Here is an 11,223-nt window from a genome sequence, read left to right as displayed (position 1 = left end):
GAGGAGGAGGAGGAGGAAGAGAACACCAAACCAGAAATATTGAACATGTATCATTGGATCCTGAAAGAACGAAACTTCCTCAGGCCTCCTAGCCCATGAAAATCTTTTCTTAGACCCGTTTTTTTACACACTACCCCAATACCCCTTTCTTGGGTTTTAGAAATGAACATTATGAATTCATTTCTGAATATGCTCACTTCTGTTCCTAGATCCCTAACCTCTGCAGGGGTGTGGGACATGATTGCTAACAGAGGCCTATAGCCCATATGTCTAAATATTTAACAGTTATAAATCCAGTCAACAAACTGTTAAATAGTGTGATAGCATCCTTCCTTGATAAATACAACTTTACAGTGACTTAGAGACAGGTCCTAACCTTGGCTTCTCTGCTTGGCTTGCTTTAATTCAGGGGGCTGTTCAGATTGTGTGTGTGTGTGTGTGTGTGTGTGTGTGTGTGTGTGTGCACCCCATCCAGTAGCCAAAATCCTTATTAGTTCTTAAAAGTGCATGTGATCTGTAGTAACCTCAGTGAAATTTCAGATTTTAAATAAAAGATAGAAGGGGCAGAAGAAGAGGAGGTGGAGAAGGAGGAGGAGGAGAAAGAAAAGAAGAGGAGGAGGAAGGGAGGGAGGGAAGGAGAGTATGAACAAGTGTTTGTGTGACTGGGCAACGTGACTCACATACCCAGAGTCGAGCCCATCAATATTAGACTTCCCTGCTCAGAGGTCCCTCCAGCCGCTACCCTAGCCTCCGTTTCCTCATAGTATATCTTAATCCATTCAGTGTTGCTATAACAAAATACCAGGCACTAGGTCTAAAGAAAAAATTATTTGGGCTCAAGGTTTTGGAAGCTGAAATGCACAAGCTCTGGCAGTGACATAGGACATGAGAGCAAGCTAGAGAGCGGAAGAGCAGTGGAGGAAAAGATCATGTGTGGGGCGCCCTTTTTATAAATACTTTCACTCGTGGTGACAATGCAGCCAGAATGAGAAAGACTTGCTGCTTTGAACATTTGTGTGTGTGTGGGGGGGTATGCATGCATGAGTATGCATGTGTCCTTTGGAGCTTGCATTGAGGTCAGGTCTCCTGTCACGTAGGTCCCTGGGATTGAACCCACGCTGTCCCTTGGTAGTGAGCACCTTCATGTGCTAAGCCATCTCACAAGCTCCAGTAAATCTCCAAGTCACTTAGCAGTATTCCTTTGGAGAGCAACATGGGTTGGGGTAGGCACAAACTCCAGGCAGATGGAGTCCACAGACCATGCGGCCTGCTTGCTATTGGGTCAGTAAGTCCAGAGACTTGGGTTTTTCTTGAATTGGCTGACCTCTAGCTCACTCCAGGGTAGCGATCTGTCCTTCTGAATGGGTCTTACTGTCCTGACACTACCTGAATCTCTAGGTCTCAGGCACACAAGGTTTCCTAGGGTGCAGGGGCAGAGCTTGAGTTGAGTCATAACAGATGCTACATGTGATCTGCTGTAGAGGTGGGATCAGCAGAGTGGGATCCTTTGATGTCTGACAGTCTTGTAAGGGAAGCCAGAGGACCAACCCTGGTTGGTTTCGTGACCCTAGCAGGTAGGACATGGTCCATATAAGATTTAAAAGGCAAAAATGAGCTTTCTACTCCAGTCAGCTACTGGTCACTGTGACATGAAGTCAGTCAAAAGACAGGAGGTAGAACTCTGACAAGGAATGACCCAGCGTTCCGCTCCTCGGACACAGGTTTGCCCTTCTCTGTAAGATGAGCCTCACTGTTCAAAGTATAGTCATAGTCTAGGGCTCACCCAGTTCAGCTAGGACATCTGACTAGAACTCCAGGTCCTGCCAGCAGCTCCCCTGGTGAACTGAATAGCTACATTCCTTGGGGTGGGGGGTGGGGGTGGGTTGTGGGGAGCTGATCTTGAGGCCTAGGTTCTCAGTGTACAGTGGGAGCCAGGCTGGAATTAGCTGTTCTTGGAGGTCTCCTGTTAACGACAGGATCATTTCACAGCTGCTCAGGTATGAATGCTTAAAGTTGTTCTGATTCAGCCTCATTTGTGTTTTACAGCCAGTCTCTGGGATCATTCAACCACTACCTAGCTCCTTAACTAGGAGAGATTGTGGCAGCTGGCCTCCTCTTGAGGTCTCTGTGCTTGCACCCCAATATTCTTCAAAATGCATTAAGTTTGAGTTAGTCAGTCAAAGTTTCTCCTGAAAAATAATCAGAGTAATCAAAGGGGTTTGGGTAAGTGTTGCAGCTCTGAGGGGAAGGTTTCCCCAGTCCAAGTGTCACAGCTTTGAGGGTTAGGATGGAAAACGGCTGTTTCCTCTGCTGCTCCACACAGCTTTTCACATGTGAAACACACCAGGAGGTTGCTCTGGGGAACAGGATCCTGCTGACTAGTGACCCCCAGCTCAGGGATAGGCTGAGGTGGTGGCCTATGGCAGGACTTCGGTTTCAGTTACAAACTGAAGCCACAGGTGGCATGGGAACAACCAGAGCCAGCCCAGTTCACACCTCTCTCTCATGGAGACCCAGCTCCTGGAAGAGTACTCTTTGATATTTACAAACCTTCCTGTGAGAGCTGTGTAGAACATCTGCCAGACATCTGGGAAGTGCTGGATAAAAGTGGGGCAAATTTTCCAAGCCAGCTCTTTATAGCTTCCCCCTCCCCTACTCACCCTTTAGAATGTTGAGCAATCAAAGATGAAAGACAGAGCTGTTGATCCCCCTCAGAGCAGGTTGATAGAAGTGTGTCAGTCAGTACTGGATAGCTGCCACATCTCAAAAAGAAGACTTTGGAGGGGACACCACAGTTTCTGCAAATCTAGGAAACTTGTTTGGAGTGCAATGAGGGAAAAATTGAGAGGAGGTCAAATTCTCCTAAGAACAGCATCATGGATGTGGGCTTGTGGAAGGAGCTCACCAAACACAACAGGAAGAGGAGCAAATGCACACACATGCACGTATGCATGCATGTGCTCTCTCTCTCTCTCTCTCTCTCTCTCTCTCTCTCTCTCTCTCTCACACACACACACACACACACACACACACACATCGGCATTGTGTCTGGAAATAGTGAAATATTTATAACAGTGAAAACCACTCACGATAAAGGCTTAATAACTCATGAGATAGTACTCACACAACTATTAAAGTGCTATATATCTAGTGGGCTATATATTTTAGTGGAAATATGTTTCTATTATATGAAGTAGAAAAGGACAGATGCTAACACTACCATTATCAGTACATACATGTATCTATGTCTCTGCATATCTTTGAAGTGCACATAAAAATACTATTGATAATTCTTTCTCGAGGTGGAAGCAGAACAACTACCTTCAAGTCTTGAGTGCGTTTCTTTTTGCACCTGAACTTTCAGCTGTGGATATGTAGAATAATAATAATAATCACATTTAGGACTGATGAACATGTGCTCCACTGGTCACTAAAACACTGATCTTTCTTCTCCCCCAAACTGTTCGGCCAGGGACCAGCTTCCCTGGCTAGATGTCTTGAAGGAAGGCTGGAATGAAAGGCTGAAACCACCTGCAGCTGTAGGAAGTTCTAGCACCCCATGTCAGGCGCATGCAGTTTCAGAAATCAGTAAATCTGAATTAACATCTGAAAGTTAGAGGCAAAGCTTTTGTTGGTGATGGCAATGAGAATGTCTTTCAAAATGAAAGAAAGTCATATTCTTAGCCTGGGATGGTTGCATACACAGTTAACCCCAGGCCTTGGGCAGCAAGAAGGCAGGTGCAGTGTAGTGAAAAGTTTGAGGCTACCCTGAGCTCTAAGCTCCTGAGCTGCAGAGCAAGACCCTGTCTAAAAGAAAGAAAGGAAAAGAAAAGAAAAGAAAAGAAAAGAAAAGAAAAGAAGGAAGAGAGAGAAAGAAAGAAAAGAAAAGGAAAGAAGGAAGAAAGAGAGAGAGAGAGAGAGAGAGAGAGAGAGAGAGAGAGAGAGAGAAAGAAAGAGAGAAAGAAAGAGAAAGAAAGAGGGTTCATATTCTTAATATTTTCCTCTGTGTGCTGTATTGTCTCTTCTATGAGAAATAACTTGAAAAATGAAATGTTCTCACCCAGTAGCTTCCTTTATCTGTGGCCCATTGAGTACAATGTAAGCTCTGGGGGCCCAGGAGTTTTTAATGGTTATTGTTCTAGAGCCCAGAACACATGCCAGATGCTCAATATATGAGCTTCTTTTATAAGAACCTCTGCTGTTCTGAGATACAGGTATTGCCATGGAGTCCTGACTAACCTAGGATTCAGGATGTAACTAAGTCTGACCCTTGGGTGCTGGGATTACAGATATGCAAGGCCATGCCTAGGTGAAAGCTAGTGGAGTTAAATAAGCAAACTGAGAGCTGCAAACAAACTTTTGCTTTTGCTGTATTCATAATAATTACTCTCAAGACATGAATCTGTAAGTAGGATTCCAGAAAAAAAAATCTCATTTTTCCATATAACTAATTTTCAAGTAATTAGCAGTCCTTTAACATCAGGTATGATTTATATAAGACATAGAAAAGTTAAAATTAAATATTTATTTTTATTCATGTTCATGTAAGTCTTCACGAAGGGGTGTGTGTACACATACCGTACGTGCTGGTAGGTACACTTGGAGATCAGAGACATCAAATTCCCCTGGAGCTAGGATTACAGACAGCCTGACTCTGGTACTAGGAACTGAACTCTAGTCCTCTGCAAGAGCAATCTATACTCTTAGCTGCTGACTGGCTCTCCAGCCCCAGAAATCATATATTTTAAAGGAGAACTTCCAGACATGGTGGTACATACTTTTAAGCCCAGCACTTGACAGATAGAGGCAGTCTCTCTATGAGTCCAAGACCAGCATGTCTGCCTAGACCCTACCTCAAAAATAAGTAAATAAGTAAATAAATAAATAAATAAATAAACAAACAAACCAGCCAGGTGTGGTGACATATCCTATAATCTCAACAATGGGGAAGCTGAGATCAAAGGATTGAAAGTTTGAGGAGAGCCTAAGCCACACAGAGAGACATTATCCAAAAACAAACCAACAAACAAACAAGAATAAATAAGTGCCAAATTGTTCCTTCACAGGAATTGGATTTTATCTGTCCTTAGGTGAGTCACTTGGCACATGATCCCCTAGGCTTGACCTTCCTCATCTCTAAAATTGTAAAATAAGACTAGATTATATTGAATTTTTCCTCTAGCTTAAACATTTTTAAAATTAGCTTCGGTTCAATCATTTACGTTATTAAGGTTTTGATAATTTCATGTTATTGTATTTATTTTACAATTTTAATTAGTTTAATTTTAAGGTAGAGTTATAGTGTGTGGTTGAGACTGGTCTAGGACTCTCTGTATCCTGATCTTGAACTCTCACTCTTCCTGCTGCAACCTCCAGAGTTCTGGGATACTGACTGCACCTCCACTGGCAGCCAACCTTTTCTCTCTAACCTTAGTCACACACAATCTCTGGTTTGGGGATTTTCTCTGTGTATAATTTTCATTCTAGCTACAATCTCAGCTCCTTGAACACTCTAGCTCTTGTTGCTATAATCCTTCTGTGATGGTTCAAATGCTTGGCCCAGGGAATGGCACTATTAGGAGGCCTTGTTGGAGTGGGTATGGCCTTGTTGGAGGAAGTGTATCACTGTGGAGGTGGGATTTGAGACCCCCCCCCCAGCTGCTTGAAAGACCTTCTCCTGGCTTCGTTTGGATGAAGGTGTAGAACTCTCAGCTTCTCCAGCCTCATATCTGCCTGGATGCTGCCATGCTTCTCGCTGTGATGATAATGGACTTATAAGCCAGTCCCAATTAAATGTGTGCCTTAATCAGAGTTGCCTTAGTCATTGTGTCTGTTCACAGCAATGGAAACCCTAACTAAGACACCTTCTCAACACCTAAAGCTTCTATGTAAATGCTGTAAACACTTCAAATATATAGTTAATATTTTGTATATCAGTTTTGACCACACAATAAATATTTCATGGTCAATTATTAATCACAGCACATAAAAGCATGATATCCTTTCATTTTATGCAATGAATTTTTACATTATTAATTACAGTGCATAAAAGAATGATATTTTTTCAGTTTCATGCAACAAATCTCTTTTGCAAACCAATTAGGCACTTAGGAACTAGCTATTGTCCTAAGCATGATACATAAGTGACCATGTCTAGTGGTGGAATTTATATTATTCAGGGCCATTCGCTGCTACCTTTTCACTTGACATACATTTTAAGTATCTTCAAATCCTTGAACTCCACCTCCATGAAACATGCCAACCCAGGATTAGAAATACTTATGGGGCCAGGGGAGATGGATTAGTGGATAATCTGTGCAAGCACAGGGACAGAAGTTCAGATCTCTAGAATCCAAGTAAAAGCCAAGCAGATGTGGCAGCCACCAGTAATCCTAGCACTCAGGAGGCAGTGACAAGAAGCTCTGGAGCAAGCTGCGAAGCTAAACTACTTGGAATTGGCAGGCTTCAGGTTCAGCAGGCACACAATGCCTCAATAAATGAAGCAGATCTTAACTTTGGAAGATACTAGCATCAACTCTGGGCCTCTACACACACACACCCATGCTTGCATGCACATGTGCTCTCACACCTATCCAAACACACGTATACACATGCATGCATACCACGTGCACATACACAGGCAAAGTGTTAGAAAACCCTTGTGTCTGAATTGACCATGTACAGCCTTTTGTCCCTTTCTCTTTTCTCTAAAGAACAGTGCAGTATAGTAGCTATGCACATTCCTATGGTACTGATTATTAATAGAGATCTAGATATGCTTTGTAGTTTATGAGAAGCTGTGTGTTGGTTATATGCACATACCATACTTTTTCTATAAAGGACTGGAATATTCACAGATGTTTGCTATCCTCAGTGATTTTTGACACCAGAGACCCTCTGAAATCAAGGAACAAGAAGTTGAGGCTGAAGAGATTGGCCAGCAGTTAAGAGCACATGCTACTCTTACACAGGACCCAAGTTCTATTCCAAACACCTATGTCGGGAGGCTTATAATCTCCTGTAGCTCCAACTCCTAGGGATCCAAAAGCCTCTTCTCAACTCCCTGCCGACCTGCATGCATGTGCTTATAACTTCCCAAACAACAACAACAACAACAACAACAACAACAACAACAGCGGTGGCAGCAGACGTCCCCTCAAAATGATCTCATCTTGAAGATGTCTTTGGAAAAGAGGAAAATTTTCCTATCTTTGCCACGTATTTCAGATATTTGAAATCTTGTCAAAAGTAGAACAGTAACAATTTCTTAAGTCTAGTTGTAATGTAGAATTTGAAAGTGCACAAGTCTAATTTCCCCTCTTGGTGACACTAATTAATGGGCCAACCTTGCAACGAATGGATATTTTATCCCTAACCAAATGGAACTACCCATCTTGCATGAATCATTGGTCAGGGAGTTCTACAGGTCTATGTATTGAGCCATTTCCTTAGAAGCCACATCCTTTATACCATACCTCAAATCTCATTGGAAAAATTTTCATTTCTGAATGTAGCAGTAGAGAAAGGACTTTTAGCAAGGTAATTATTAAAAGAAATCCTTAGAGTGTTCCTTCTTCCATTCCAGCTGTTGTCCTTATATGATGAGATGACTATGCTGCCACCACTGGCCAGCAGTGTCCAGCTGCTCCAAAACTTCCAGCACTATGCATGAACTGGTGAACCACATCATGGTGGGCTGAAGTCGAGCAGTCATGTCTGCTTTGGGGACTCTCTGTGCATGGATACACAGGTGCACTCATGAGGGGAAAAGCCCTTCAAAAGTGAAATTGATGTCTGTGACAGGAAGTTTGCCAATGGCAGGGATCAAAAGAAACACTCCCATGTTTCCAGCAACAGGCCCTACTACTGTAAAATTCAAGGCTGTGACAAACCCTACATTCACCCACTCTCTCTGAGGAAGCACATGAAGATTCACTGCAACACACACACACCCTTTCATGGGGAGCCCTTGGCTACTCATCAATGGGTATTCCAGTGAGTGACCCTTTGTCCCCTGTGCCTGACTCAATCAGGAGAAAATGAAGCACTCTGTTCCTTCATGTGACTAACCTCAATGCAAGGTACCTTTTCCACACCACTGGGCCCCAACCACCTCCACACACCTTCCAGCAATGGAAGCAGACCTCTAAGTTTGAAGAAGAGGAAATGTAGAAGTTGTGGTGTAATGGCCTGTTTTCTTCCCAGTCCCAAGTTCCCTGAAATAACAACTGAGATTCAAATATATTTACAAATATTTAGGCCATATAGCTTAAGCTCATTTCCTGACTAGCTAATAATTTAAGGTTTATTTATACTAATCTACATTCTACCACATGGCTGGTTACCTCTGCTCAGATACCAAGTGTGTCTGTCATCATCACATCTTCCCTGGTGACTCCTCCTACACCCTGCTCTATCCCAGAATTCTTTCTTCTTACCAGATGTCCCACTTTCTATCCTACTCTTTCCTATAGGCCATAGATTTTTTAATTGACAGGTGATACATCCATACAATACATAAGATATTCTCTCTAGGGCTGGAGAGATCACTCCGCAGTTAAGATCTTCCAAAAGTTCGAAGTTCAAATCCTAGCAACCACATGGTAGCTCACAACCATCCATAATGAGATCTGATGCCCTCTTCTGGAATATCTGAAGACAACTACAGTGTACTTACATATAACAATAAATAAATCTTTAAATAGAAGATATTTACACAATGGAGTACTACTCAGCTATTAAAAACAATGAATTTATGAAATTCTTAGGCAAATAGATGTATCTGGAGGATATCATCCTGAGTGAGGTAACCCAGTCACAAAAGAACTCACTTGATATGCACTCACTGATAAGTGGATATTAGCCCAGAAACCTAGAATACCCAAGATACAATCTCCAAAACACAAGAAAATCAAGAAGGAAGACCAACACATGGATACTTCATTCCTCCCCAAATTAGGGAATAAAATACCCATGAAAGAAGTTGCAGAGACAAAGTTTGGAGCTAAGATGAAAGGATGGACAATCCAGAGACTGCCCCACCCGGGAGTCCATCCCATAATCAGCCACCAAACGCAGACACTATTCCATATGCCAGCAAGAACTTGCTGAAAGGACACTGATAGAGCTATCTCTTGTGAGGCTATGCCAGTGCCTGGCAAATATAGAAGTGGATGCTCACAGTCATCTCTAGGATAGAACACAGAGACCCCAGTAGAGGAGCTAGAGGAATTACCCAAGGAACTGAAGGGGGCTGCAACAATATAGGTGGAACAACAATATGAACTAATCAGTACCCCCAGAGCTTGTGTCTCTAGCTGCATATATAGCAGAAGATGGCCTAGTCAGCCATCGTTGGGAAGAGAGGCTCCTTGGTTTTGCAAACTTTATATGCCCCATACAGGGGAATGCCAGGGCCAAGAAGTGGGAGTGGGTGGGTAGGGGAGCAGGGTGGGGGAAGGGTATAGGAGACATTTGGGATAGCATTTGAAATGTAAATGAAGAAAATATCTAATAAAATAATAAAAAGAAGATATTCTCTCTATATCATGCAGACCATATATTATTATTATTATTATTATTATTATTATTATTATTATTATTATTATTAAAGATTGTATAGGAGTCTTTGGACCATGTTTTAACCTGAGACAGTGATGAGGCTGAGGCAGACCTGGTGACTCAGACAGGTCACTAGGTCTAATTAGTCCTATTTGTTCATTATGAAACCCTGTGGTGTTTGTATGCTTAATTAATTTAATTAAACCTTTTTTCTTTCTCTTAAAAAACTGCCAGGTCTAGCATGGAATCAGAAAAGACAGTGTGACATAGTTCCTACTCCTGGAGCAGAGCCAGCAGGGCATGGGTCTTCTCAGTGGTGGTTGTTGCTGTATAGATAAGGCTTGTTTGTATACTAATGTATATAGTTTACTTTATGTTCCTCCTTTGGGGAATGTTCTCCCTGCCAAGATTAATGACTCCATGATAGTCAGAAACAGCACAATTCCAGGAATGTGTTTTGTGTTCCTCAACAAAATAGTAATGCTGTGACCTTCAGGACAGTCCTAAAGGCTGTGGGAAAGAACTCTGAAAGCATGAGTTCAAGAATATATAAAATTAATGTAAGAACTGATCTCTACAGGATTTCTCTACTAAGCAAAATATAAAAATGCAATATGAATTGTATGAGGGGCTTCTCGGACATGAAAGAACAGAGACATCTGTACTAATGAGCCAACTTTGTCAGAAAGATGTTAAAGAAGGAGATAAAGAGATTTAGGGGATAGTGATGTAAGGGCAAGATCCCACCAAGGTGAGCTTATTGTTTGTTTGTAGTTGAACAAGGAATAGTTTGGACTTTTAATCTGGAATGAACTACAATCCAGAAATGGAGCCTCAAGGTTTGGATCACACTTGTGGCTAGAAGACACAGACTTTTGATCTGGATCTTGAGCAATAATGGCCATGAAAAGCTTAGCCCCAGGAATGGTGGTGTACACCTTTAACCCCTGAAGACAAAAGAAATCAGATTTCTTAATTAAAGACCAGCCTGGGACAGAGCAAGTTCTAGGTAAAGAAAAGCTTAAGTCTAGGCATGGAGGTACATGGCTTTAATCCCAGTGTTCAGGAGACAGAGCCATGCAGATCTCTGGGTTCAAGGTCTGTTTGCAGAGCAAGTTCCAGGACAGTCAAGCTTAGGCAGTGAGTTGGAAAACAAAAAGGTGGTAATAATGTAATAGAACAATGGGGCTGTGTTCCAGCTCCAGCAAAATGCAGAACTCAGCAACTTTGGCCTTGTGGCTCTGACTTTAGAGTCAAGGAGCCAAGGTCATAAAGTGCTGATTTATGGAATAATCAAAAGGGAACATAGGGTAAATGCTTGAATTGATATGCAAGTCCTAAGAAAGTAGCTTATCTTGAGCAGAACAGAGCTGTCAGCTTGCATCTATCACTGACTCCAAGTCATTTGTTCAACACTCCTATTCACCCTTCCTCAGGACCCTCTCTCAAGCTGAGGCAGGTCCTCAGCAACCAACTAGACAAACAAGCAAACAAACAACCAGAACACACTTGTGATCCAGCACTGATAAGACAGAGACAGAGAAATCCCTAGGGCTTGCTGGCAGCTGGCTTAGAGCCAGAGGAAAGAACAGGAATGGTGTGGAATGCTGATGTTCAGGTATGACCTGACCACTGGGCCTTTCAACAACCTGTCATGGAAGG

General features: G+C 42.4%; 1 pseudogene; it reads left to right on the top strand.

The window, feature by feature from the left end:
* The window catches only part of LOC110321979, a 22,892-nt pseudogene extending 14,720 nt beyond the window's left edge, over window positions 1–8,172 (top strand).
* The last annotated feature ends 3,051 nt before the right edge of the window (window positions 8,173–11,223 follow it).

Source organism: Mus pahari, chromosome 5, assembly GCF_900095145.1.
Source record: "Mus pahari chromosome 5, PAHARI_EIJ_v1.1, whole genome shotgun sequence".
Classification (NCBI taxonomy): domain Eukaryota; kingdom Metazoa; phylum Chordata; class Mammalia; order Rodentia; family Muridae; genus Mus; species Mus pahari.
The sequence above is the reverse complement of the archived record's forward strand: the minus strand, read 5'-3'. Positions and strand labels throughout refer to the sequence as shown.